The sequence below is a fragment of the Moschus berezovskii genome, chromosome 9, assembly GCF_049115385.1.
Source record: "Moschus berezovskii isolate FMDL1 chromosome 9, NW_MosBer_1.0, whole genome shotgun sequence".
In the NCBI taxonomy this organism is placed as follows: Eukaryota; Metazoa; Chordata; class Mammalia; order Artiodactyla; family Moschidae; genus Moschus; species Moschus berezovskii.
Window position 1 is genome coordinate 26,720,837 of NC_142468.1, and position 12,586 is coordinate 26,733,422.

The 12,586-nt window shown below is 50.2% G+C and overlaps 1 protein-coding gene across 4 annotated transcripts in view; it reads right to left on the bottom strand.

Annotated features, from left to right (window-relative positions):
* PLEKHG3 (pleckstrin homology and RhoGEF domain containing G3) overlaps positions 1-9,658 on the bottom strand; it is a 44,006-nt gene extending 34,348 nt beyond the window's left edge. For 2 of the 4 annotated variants that reach the window (XM_088839537.1, XM_088839535.1), the window contains exon 1: positions 9,323-9,457. The gene's annotated coding sequence lies outside the window, so the exon portion shown is untranslated. Of the gene's footprint in view, positions 1-8,283; positions 8,462-9,322 lie in introns of all 4 variants that reach the window. The other 2 variants (XM_088839534.1, XM_088839536.1) reach the window with 2 other exon arrangements.
* Between the last annotated feature and the right edge of the window lie 2,928 nt (positions 9,659-12,586).

Below are 12,586 nucleotides of genomic sequence, written 5' to 3' on the forward strand. Positions count from 1 at the left end.
AGAATTGATAACCCGCCACAACATGGATGACTCTTGAAAACATTATGTTAAATGAAAAGGCTAGTCAACAGAACGATACACTGTATGAACTCATTTATGTAAAAGGTCCAGAACAGGCAAATCTAGAAAGATAAAAGTAGACTAGTGATTTCCTGGGGCTAGTGGATAGGGGAAATGATTGCAAAAAGTACAATTTTTTTTTAATAAACTGTGAAAATAAAAATGGTTTAGATAGCGGGCTTCCCAGTTGGCACCAGTGGTAAAGAACCTGCGTGCCAATGCAAGAGACTTAAGAGACTTAAGTTTGATCCCTGAGTCGGGAAAGACCCCCTGGAGAAGGGCATGGCAACCCACTGCAGTATTCTTGCCTGGAAAATCCCATGGACAGAAGATCCTGGTGGGCTATAGTCCATAGTGTCTCAAAAGAGGTGGACATGACTGAGGCCACCAAGCACACACGATTAGACAGCAGAGGGACTTCTCTGGTGGAGTGGTTAGGACTCTGCACTCTCACTGCCGAGGGCCTGTATTTGATCCCTGGTCGAGAACTAGGATCCCACAAGCTGAGTGGCAGGGCCAAAACAGAAGAAAAAAAAGATTAGATAGCAAGGATGGTTATACAATTCTGTGCATATATACTAAAAAATGGGTAAATATTAAGATATGGGAAATATATCTCAATAAAGCTATCAAATCAACTCTTAAAAAGTAAAAAGTCAGCAGGAAAAGTATAGACTGCTTAATAACTAGCACTGGGAAAATCGGCTATTTCTCTGGAAAAAATAAAATCAGTTCCATCTTACAAGGCTGAGTGGTTCTCAACCTTGTCTGAACATAAAAGTTACCTGGGCCATTTCAAAACCATGCCTGGGCCCTACCCCAAGATATTTTCATTTTATTGGGCTGATCTGAAATGAAGCTCAGACAATTGTACTACTTTAAAAAGCTCCTCATGAGGCTTTAATATGTAGCCAGAGAGAAGAACCATTGTCACATACAGAAAATACACTCCAGATGAATTTAAAATGTTAAGAGTAGAAGCAAAATTAAATACACACACACACACTATAGTTTCTATAAAATCAGAAAAGGAAGGGGCTTCCCTGGTGGTCCAGTGGTTAAGAATCCACCTTCCAATACAGGCCTTCGCGGGCTTTCCTAGTGGCTCAGTGGTAAAGAATCCTCCTGCCAGTGCAGGAGACAAGGGTTCAATCTCTGATCCAGGAAGATCCCACGTACACCTAAGAGCAACAAAGCCGGTGGGCGACAACTATTGAGCCTGTGCTCTGGAGCCCAGGAGCCACAGCTGCTGAGCCACATGTTTGCAGCCACTGAAGCCTGCGTGCTCAAGAGACAGCACATTGAGAAGCCTGCACACCGCAGCTACAAAGCAGCCCCTACTCACCACAACCAGAGAAAAGCCCGCGCAGCATAAAGACACAGCACGGCCAAAAATACATAAATAAAATTATATATTAAAAGAGCGAGAAGACCTCGAGCTACAACAAAGAGAACACAAACTACAACAAAGACTCATGCAGTAAAAAAAAAAAAAAAAACTTTAAATAAAAAAAAAATGTTTAAGAACCCATTTAATAAAAAGCAGGGTAGGAAAAGATTTCTTGATATGAACAAAAGACTGGCAAATGTGACAACATTAAAATTTAAATTTCCCTATGAAAAATAACTTTAGTAAAGTTAAAACAATCCAGAGCTGTATGTAATGAATAAAACTCACAAAAGATTATGGATCTGCCTGCAATACAGGAAATCCAGGTTCCACACTTGAGTCAGAAAGATCCCCTAGAGGAGGAAATGGAAACCCACTCCAGTCTTCTTGACTGAAGAATCCCATGGACAGAGGAGACTGATGGGCTACAGTTCTTGGGCCACAAAGAGTCGGACAAGACTGAGCGACTAACACTTTCACTTTGTTTCATTTAACACATATACATAGATTTTTTTTCTTCTTAGTTCCTAAAAATCAGCAAGAAAACGGCAATGAAAACTCTGAAAAAGTACGGAGAACCTGCAACTTGTCAAAGCGTGGGGAACTAGGAGCAAAGAAACAAAGGGTAGAGACTTCACCACATTACATTCTGGGGCTTGAATCACGTGGATGTATTACTTGGTTTAATTTTTTTTTTTAATGCAAAAGGCAAAACCTCACAGAATTATAAACATGGATAGGCAATAAACATGAAAAATGCTCATCCCTATTTCAATCAAAAGTGCTAATTTTAAGGAGCAGTTCATAAAATAATTTTAAAATTACATCTACTAGATTATAAGACACAATCCAAATGTTAGTGAAATAGGGGTTCTTGTGTTTCTGGTAAGAACATATTCTGATTCACAAATTATGCAGGGACATTACTTGGCAGTATCTTGAAAAGCACAATTTATAACCCCATAATCCTACCACTGACATACATGGTAGAAAAGACTGACACATGATAATAAACACAGGATACTGGTGAGAAAAATGGAAACAATCTAAAAGTCTGCCCATAAGGAAGCTATAATATAATTATATGACAGATACCATGTAACAGTTCAGTGAATAAACTAGATTTAAATATTTCAACATGGATAAATCTAGACAACAATGTTTATTCAACATGATGCTATACATGTCAAAATCAAAACAACAGGAAACTATAAATTACTTACAGACAACAGTAAAAAGTATGAAGACATGCATAGACGTGATAAACACCGTATTCAAGAGAATGTTACTTCTGGGGAGGGAGGAAAGAGAAGGCAATTAGGAGGGGAAAGGAAGCACTGACTGCATCTGTTTAACATTCTATCTCTACAATAAATGACAGAAATAAATTGGAGAAAATCACCATTTGCCAGATCTGGATGGTGAGAAGCCAGGAGTAGGAGCTCCTACGCAGGAGTGGGCCCCACCCCTGGAGATGACTGGAACAACCAGCATGGAGACTGCACAGCACAGCACAGCACCCTTCAGCAGCATCCAGAACCCAAACAAAGGAACAAACGCTCCTGACGGAGAGAGGCCTGGGATTTTTGAAATTGCAGCTCCTCCCTAACATTTTCTGGCCTCAGAAATGTTGTGCAGCACTCAGGGAGAAGCTTAAAAACTGTAAATGTATTAAAGGCATTCTTGTTTCCACTGAGGCAAGCACCCTCTGGGATAACTGGCAGGCTGTTATGGGTGGAGCTGAATTAAGTTTGAGCCCATCCTGGCTCCACAGTGACAAGGTAAAACTTTGACCAGCTGGAACCCCTGCAGAGAGAGCTATCCAAAAGGCATGTTTTTTAAGAGTGTGCCCAGTTTCCAAAGAGCCTGGGGTAGAGCTCAGAGCATGTGCTCTAGAGTCATCTAGAAGTTCAGACCTCATCTCTGCTAAGTCTTAGCTGAGATCCCAGAAAAGTGACCTACCTTGTGTGGGTGGATTCAGTTTCCTCATCTGTAGTTGAGGGTACCACCACCTACCATGCCTTGTTGAGAAGATTAGTGATATTACCTAAGAGTCAACACTTAAAAAATTGTAGTCAATCTGACTGGGACATCTTTCAAAAACACGTTACACACTTCCTTCCCTCCCTTCCTAAACAGTCAAGGAAACATCATTTAACCTCCGCTTGATGACTCAGGGTCACAATTACCAGCAAAGCATCAATTATCAAAATGATGATGCCCCCAAAGGCCAAGGTGTGCCAAGCCACTCCCCCTACATAAATAATGACCCCTGGCTCTTACACTCACGCCTGCGTCCATAGTGTCTTGATCTCCATCCACTCCATCAACTGTCAGTTGCACTGTGGTCATTTTTCCTCTCTACATTGGTCTCTTTACACTCAGCCCTTTGCTGCTGCTTTTCAGTTGTGGGCTTGGAAATTGGATGACACAACTCCTACATAAAAGTTAAACAGGGTCTGAGGGAGCTAGTGTGAAAGAAAATGCAGGAACTTGAGTCCTGGTCGACCTGGAGACCTTCCTGGCTACTTGCAAATAAGCAAGGCCACTGGGTGGCTATGTTGTAAATACGGTAGAAGAGGGGTTACAGGACATATGGGATGAACTAGTTTCAAGACTAAAAGCATACTCTACTTCGGACACAACATGCAAGCGGCAAACTCTCAGCAGGCCTAGGAGGACTGGTCCCAGTGACCCAAGGCACCCTTGTCACTTGTGCAGGCTGGAGGAATACAGAGCTGCCTGCCCCACAGGTGTTGACCACAGCTTCAACTTCTTAGAATCTTCTACTGCTCTACTAGGACAGAGTAGAACATTTGTGAAGAGTGTGAAAATTTCTCTAATTCCTAAAGTTTCATTCACACAGTAGGGTTTTATATATTCAACAAATGTTTACTGGAATCCTACTATGCAGAAAGCACTGGAGATGCAGCGATGCATACAGACAGAGCCTGCAAGAATTCTGGTTCCCTTTTCCTTTCAATAAATACTTGCCATCTATTGCTCAAGAATCTCTGACTTGTACACATATGCACACACATTCATATACATACACACACATAGTCTTGTGGCCTGGGGAGCAAAGATTTTTAGAGCTTCCAGTACTTGTAGAACCCATCTTTCCTCCTGAGATCCCGTTACCATAGTGAAATAGACTTCACTCCTCTAGCATCCCTCCCTCCATTCTCAGCCAAATTCCAGCAACAACTAGAGCAACCCTTAGTACCCTCAAATTCTGTTACCCAAAAGGCAACATGCACAGTTGCCACTGTGCCCACTGGAACCTCATTCAAGTCCTAAGGCCGGCCCCAGAGTCTGCTCAGCATGAAACAGTCTGAGAGTCCTTAAAAAATCCATTCCTTGAGCTTAAGCCAGGAGGCTTCCCTCCCCAGAGGCTAGCAAGAGAACTGTAAAAAGTCCCATTCTCTCTTGGGTGGCATTCTCAGATGGCAACAGCCCACCCAGGGTGAGGTTTGACCCCCACCACTGCCTTCTCCCTCTAACTCCATGGAACAAAAACTGGAGCAGATGAGATCACAGAGCCCAGACAGTTCTCAGGATGGTACCCCAGCACAAGCTCATCACACCCTGTGGATTACACTGTTCTCCATGCTATATGGGAACAAAGATGGCTCCCGCAGAGCCCCTGCCTTCAGAGAACTGCTAGTCAAAATAAGAACAGAGCAGAGACCCTGTTCACAAGGCCAGTCTTTATCCCAGACAGTGGCCATCAACTCTAGATTTACCTCCTTCTGATCACAAACTAGTTTACCTTGCCCAGTTTTCATTCTCCTCCGACTTGAGGTCACCCAACATCACAAAATTGCTTGAGGCTGTTTAGGGCCCTCCCTGGAACTTCCTCTGAAGCCAGACTACACCTAGTTTTACCCGGTCTTCAGGCACCCAAGGGCAGGCTCAGAAAGCTCCTTTACCTCAAGGGCCTCCCTGGCTGTCCTGTGCCTCAAACTGGGCTCTCAGAGGGCGCGGCCTGGCTGATGACCACTTCCCCAGCCCCCGCCCTCCACCGCTGCTTCCTGAGCCGGGGCTCGGCCCCCAGGAAACCGCTCCCCGCCGCTTTTGACAGCAACTATCTTTGAGCTCAGGCACCTCCCTTTGAGGTCCTGATTCAGCTGAGAGGGGAAAAGACTCTTCAGATTGACTGAGTGGAAGCAGAGCTGAGCGGAGTCCAGCCAGACTTGGCACTCACAGTGTCTGTTTGTGTTACTTGAAATTCTGGTCCATTGTGGACCCTTCCTGAAACTTTTTCTGGAGCTGCCTGAGCCTCCGTGAGCACCCTCTTGCACCTCTCCTCAAACAGCTCTACCCACCATCTGCCCAGCCTTCCCTGTCCCTCCCTCATTTTCACCAGCCTTTTCTCTTCCTCTCCCAGTGGAATTTATCTACAGATTGTGGGGGAGAGACAGCTAGCTTTTCCAGCTGTGAGGCAGGGTAGAGAAACCAGGGATGAAGGTGTGATTCATCAGGGCTGGTTGGAAGCAAGGGAAATTCCAGAGCAAGGGAGGGTCAGGGCTGCCCCCAGTTCACCCTAGAAGCAGCACACACACCTGGGAAACCCACATCCTCAACAATCCCCCAGCCTTGATTCTAGGAGAGGGCTGAAGAGTCTCACCAACTGCAAAAGTCTGCACTAAGTAGGGTTTCCATTTTCACCTGCCTCCAATTCCCCACTTGCCTCAAGCTTTTCATTTAGCAAAGGCAATAAAGAGCTTGGGCTACCCCTGCAGAATTTGGTTGGAGAAACAACAAAATAGAAGACTCTCACTTACTGAAGACCTCTATAGACTCTAAGCATCGAACAGACGTTAACTCATTGTTCAGTCTCACAAAACCATACGTGGTATGCATGATAACTAACTCCATTTCACAGGTGAGAAACACAGGCTCAAAGGAGGTTAGCACCGCAGGGCTAGGAAGCTGTCAAGCCCCACAGTGAGTTCCTTGAACTGGGTTTCAAGAAAAGGAAACCAGAGACAAGGAAAATTCCTCCTTCAGGCATTATTGAAGAGCCCTTCCTCGGGATGTCTCCCAGGCCACCCCATCTCAAACACCATCCCACCCACTCCATGACAGTTCACATCCACCTTTCCTATCACATTACTCTGCTCATCATTAACTTGCTTTCCATTATTTATCTTGCTTGTTGTCAGCTTCCCCCACTAGAAGTCAGCTCCATGAGGTCAATGACTCTAATATATTTTGTTCACTGCCGTGTCGCCTGCGTCCAGCATTCTATATAGCAGATGCCAAAAAACTCTTGAATGAATGAAAGAACCCTTTAAAATAGAACGAAGGGGTGTGAGTGTAGGAAGAAAAAGAGGATGATCCATCCATTCAGGGTGGATCTGGTGAGAGAAATCTGGCCAGGGTAAGCTGGGGGCTCCAGATGGGACCTACAAGAGGAAATGAAGGTCTGCCAGGTCCCCGGTGGACTCCAGTAAAGCCTTCCTGCTGGCAGAAGTGACTTCCAGCTGCCACGGCCCCAGCCTGAGGGCTTCTGCTGGGGAGGGCCGCTTGCAACTCTGAAACAAAGGCCTATGGACACGCAGCTGGCCAGGACTGAGCAGCCGCTGGGTCCAGAGGGGCAGCCTGGGGTGGGGAGGGGGGACAAATGAGGAGCTGAAGACAGCCCTCAGGGCAGCTGCAAAGGCAGCACCTCCCAGTGCCCTGAGTCCCCTCAACCTCTCAATACACCTGGGAAGAGCTAGATGGCTTCCCAATTAACCCTTCAAAGCCAGTGCTCAGCCTGAGCTTGAGGCAACCCCCAGGCTTGGAACCAGAGCCTTCATAAGGTTCTGAGAAGACAGCAGAGGCGAAGGGGCAAGCCGTACATCTGGAACACAGTTCCTTTTCCCCTCCTGCCCTGGACAGCCCTCAGGCCATGGCCTTTGGCCGCCTCCAGCGTAAACACAGTGACCCTGGGATGGCTGTCGATTTGGTAGGGCAAACGTTTACCCTAGAGCTGAGCTATTACAGGCCAGGGGAGTGTCCACTGTTGGCTCCTGGTATCCACCATCTCCGTGTGGCACACATGGGATGTTTCCAATAAACTGTAAAGCTCTCGGGGGCTCCTCCTAGCCACCCTGAGCCTTCATTTTGTATAGGAGTTTATGCAGCACTTTCCACATACCTGGCTTCCTCTGATCCTTACCAGGCCCCTCTAGGAGAAAAAGTAGGCAAGCCTCCAACTCTACTCAAGAGGAAACTGAGTCAGAAAAAAAACTTTGTGACTTGGGTCATGTTGGGAAAAGCACGGGTTAGACCATGAGGAAACCTGAGTTCTGGTCCCTGTTTGCCCAGGAGGAGTCCGGCTCCAATCACCTCACATCTCTGGGCTCTGCTGCCTTCACATGTAAATGGCACATCCGAGGTGCCTTCCAGCCCAAATGACTCAGTCTTTGATGCTGTACACAGTAGAGCCAGTGCTGGGCTCCCAGGCCAGGGCTCTTCCCACTCTCCTCCGTCCCACTTCCAATAAAAATCAGTAAAAACAAAACAAAAACAAAGCCCAAGGCAGCTCTTCAGCAAATCACTCTCTGCTTCTAAGACTTGGCTTACCCCAAGCCCACTCCCTGCCCCACCCCCAGAGCAAGGTATCCGGGGCTTAGGTATCCAAGGGGCTGGGAGTGGGGGCAGCAGAGATAGAAGCCTATTAACAGCGGGGAGATGCGGCTTCTCAGGACCACAGGGAGAGGATAACAGAGAGAACAGGTACAACCTTTCTGGGTTCTTACTCCCTAGGTTTTCTGCTGGAAATAAAGCCACTCAGCACTCCATCCCTAGTCGAGCAAAGGAGAGAATGGAATGGCACTTGCCTGAAGGGAGGCAAGCAGCGTGCTCAGCGCGGAGGAGCCCGAGGGTCTGTCATTACTCTCCCTGCTTATTATTTCTTGAGCAAGGTCGGTGTGACTGAGCTGCGCAGAGGTGGGGCTGAGGAGACTCTGGGAACCCCAGTTAGGGTTTCCTGGAGGGTGATGCGGTCCGGATCGCCTCCTGGGGGGCCCACGACGGGAGACAGGCAAGTTGACTTGGAGGATGAGCTCTTACAATGGCCACAATAACACCAGCCGCCCCCCCCCAGGCCACACCCCTCCCGCCTCCCACTATTACACTTCCCACTCCGTTCTTCCTTTTGTTTTTCAAAAGTAGCTCCAAAGAGTAAAAGTAGCTACCCGAAACGTCTTGAAATTGGCATGCCTTCTCCTAGCTTTCCAAACCAAACGGCTGAGAACAGGGAGAAAATGAACCAAACCGATTTCGGGAGTGGGCGAGGTCGAGGTAGACAGTGGCAAGCAGTGGCTTCTGTGCTTTCGGCTCCCCGACACCCCATTTCTGGCACCCACTCTAATCCCTCCAGGACGCGAGCTGAGATTCCCAGAGCGAGTACCGTGTGACACCAACCCGGAACAGGCTGCTGGCGCCTTCGGGCTCCCGGGGTCAGAGGCGCAGATCCTTCCCCAAACGGGTCCACCCGGCCCGGGCCCACAGTCCGAGGCAAGGACCAGCCCTCCAGCAACCTAGCGCGCAGTGGGCGCAGCTCGCGGGCTTCCCGGCTTTCAAACTGAGCCCCTTGGAGCCACCCGGTGCGTTCGCTCCTCTCGTTTCCGGGGTGGGGGGCTAAAGGACAGACAATGTCTCCCGGCACAAGCCTCCCGCGCTCCAGCCCTTGGCTAGGAGGGTCGCCCTGGAAGCAGCCCAAGCGGCCCCGGGCCCCCTTCTGCCTCCCCCGAGTCCTCACCCCGCAGGGCGCTGGGGCGGGTGCCTGGGAGGGTGCGGGTTTCAAAACCACCCCCGGCACTGCCGCTGGGCCGGCGGCGCTGGCGGAGGGCGTGGAGAGAACCGAGGGACACTCACCGAGCAGCGGCTGCCCCACCGGGTCCGGAACGCAAGGCGCGCGAAGCCACTCAGGTGCCGCCGCAACGCAGGCGCAAGTTTGAAAGTCGCTCCGGGAAGGGGCCGAGACTGCCGGCCGCTCCCGCCCACCGCCAACCCCTTGGCGGCCGGGGCGCGGCCAGCTGCGAGCGCGGTCCCCGGGGACCCCAGCCCGCGCGCGCCTTCCCAGCGCCCAGCAGGAAGTCGGGGCCGAGCCGAGCTGGAGCAGCCACGGGAGGGGGCAGGGAGACCGGGAGGGCGGACCAGGAATGTTTCCAGTGGGTGGAGACTCGGGCCGGCCGCTGGAATCCCGCGATTGGCGGCTTGGCGGGGGCCGGGGGAAACCTCGCGGCCCTGCGAGCTGGAACCCGGGGTAAAGGCTGCGGCGGCGGGGTCGCGCGCTAATGATTAACGCCGCAGGTGGGGCGAGCGCGCGGCCCCGGCGGGGTGCGCCCGGAGGAACGCTAGCCGCCCGGGAGCCACCTAGACGCGCTAAGACACAAAGACGCACGTGGGGTGGGGGGCGAGGGGGTCACCCTGGTGTCACAGACCTGATCTCACCGCCTCCCAAGAGGGCACCGGACGGCCTAAACGGTCCGGATTTTACGAACAGGAAAGGTCTTTTAGTGGGGATCGAATTTGGGACCCCTGACCCTTCCAACGCCGGGCACCACGGCTTTTCTGAGTCAGAAGGGCACGTTTTGAATTCCTCACCGAAATTCGGTTCCCGTGACCCTTTACGGATCCAAGTCCAAACCTCTGAGAAACGAGCAAGAAAGAGATGAAGAAGCCGATAACTTGGAGAGTCCACCAAGATACTGTTAGATGGGAAAAGCAAGAGGCAGAACCCCGTGTAATAAAAGACCCATTTTTGTACAATGAAGAGAAACTGTCCCCTGTTCTGATGTCTGTGTGTAATCATTTCGGCGTGGAAAGGCGCACTCCTGGAAAAGTGAGGGGCTGAGGGCGGGACGGAGACATTCAATAAGGACCCGCTGGCTTTTGAGAAGGAGCATAAACTTTGAATAAACCGGAAATAATTCGTCAATAAAGGTGCTGTCCCAGCACAAGACAGGGAGAGAAGCCCGGGATGGGAGGAGGAATGGCTGGGACGCGGACATCAGAACCTCTGGGTATATTTGACATTAGTGTGTAGAGATTAAGTGTGTCTAGTAAAGGACGAATATTCCTGTTTAAAAACAAAACAAGCCCAAAGAAAAGAAAAATAAGCTACTCCCGGGAAATGCAAGCCCCAGGTGATTTACAGGGAGGGGAGGGGCGGGCGCGGAAGGAAATGGCTTTCAGGTGACTTTGAAACTGGATCCAGGCCGAGGGTACGGTGAAGACAGCGGGGCTCCGGCTACCCACGGCGGGGCAAAGGGGTAGGCGCTGGGCCTGATCCGCGCGGGAAGCCGGGCGCACATTCCTCTGAGAGGGAGGGTCGCACATTCCTGCGGGAGGGAGAGCCTGCTCCAGCCTAGCGGAGCCCTGCCCGCGCCGAAGGGGAAGGTGAAAGAGATTGCGGAAGGTGGGGGCGGGGGCAGGATCGGAGGTAAACAGCCTCCGCGGCTCAGCCAGAAACGGCCGGCCAGGCTCCGAGCTCCGGAGAAAAAGAGAAACCCCAGTCCTCTCCTGCGTTCCAGAGTGTAGTTCAGCCTCAGGCTTCTGCTTTTTCTTTGATCCTGCTTTCTTCTCTGATCACCCAAATCCTATCGGTCCTGCCCATCTCAGATTCCAGCTTCCAAAGAAGTCTTCTGGCTTAACTAAAGCCACAGGTGGTGCAGTGGCAAAGAATCTGCCTGCCATTGCAGGAGGTGCAAGAGACAGAGGGTTCCATCCCTGGGTAGGGAAGTTCCCCTGGGGGAGGAAGGAAAACCCACTCCAGTATTCTTGCCTGGAGAATTCCGAGGACAGAGGAGGCTGATGGGCTAGAGCCCATAGGGTAGCAAAGAGTCCCGCTGGACTGAGTTACTGATACCTCCTTGGTGAGCAGTACCCCTCACCCCCAGCCAGGACAGGTAATCGAGGTTGTAGTGGTGGTTGTTCAGCCACTCAGTTGGGTCTGACTCTTTGCCACCCCATGGACTGCAGCACGCAGTTACTGATAGTAATGGTAACTCGTTTAGTGGATGTTTACCATTTGCAGGGTTCCTGCTATGCTGCAGTGTTTACAAACAGTTTCCCTCCATCCTCACAGCTGCCTTGTGAGCTCCTGTTGGAAATCAGGTTCATCTGCTTGCTTCTGAAAAGCCAATACTCAAGAGACAAGTGTTGGTTGGAAAGGAAACCTTGCTTTATTCTATTCGGGAGGCCAGCCACCTGGGGAGATGACCGACTCCTAGCCAAAAGCCAACTCTGGAGTCTCTGCTCCCCGTGGAAAATTTTTAAAAGGAGAATCATTTGGGGAACAGGTCAGAGTCTTTCTTACATCCCACTGTGTGCAGGGCCCTGTCCCAGGAATCTTGCCTGATCCTCCACCTTGATTGGGGAGCGGGGGGGGGGGGTTGTGGAGCTTAGTTTCTGCTACTGCTAAGTCACTTCAGTCGTGTCCGACTCTGTGTGACCCTATAGACGGAAGCCCACCAGGCTGCCCCGTCCCTGGGATTCTCCAGGCAAGAACACTGGAGTGGGTTGCCATCTCCTTCTCCAATGTGTGAAAGTGAAAAGTGAAAGTGAAGTCGCTCAGTCGTGTCCCACTTTTAGCGACCCCACAGACTGCAACCCAAAATCCATGGGATTTTCTAGGCAAGAGTACTGGAGTGGCTTGCCATTAGTTTCTGCAGAAGAACTCAAAGATGTTGTGTGTGTTCCTTGATTTGGACCAACTTGCCTAGTGGCTCAGTGGTACAGAAACCCACCTGCACTGCAGGAGACGTGGGTTTGATCACTGACCTTTGTCAGGAAGATCTCCTGGAGAAGGAAATGGCAACCCACTCCAGTATTCTTGCCTGGGAAATCCCATGGACAGAGGAGCCTGGCAGGCTACAGTCCATGGGGTTGCAGAAGAGTCGGACACAACTTAGCAACTAAACAATAAATGTCTTGGAACCCAGACCCTGCCCCATTTCTGCACCATCGTTTCTTAACTTTTCCTCCTTTGTTTCTGCATAACCTCCCTTCCCGGATTAGTAGCTGTTTGAATCTGCCCTTTAGAACTCTAGGAGGCCGAATGAAGTCTGTTTTCCACAAATGAGAAATGGGGAATACGGAAAGGATTTGTACCTGGGAGGGTCCCACAGGGTCTTT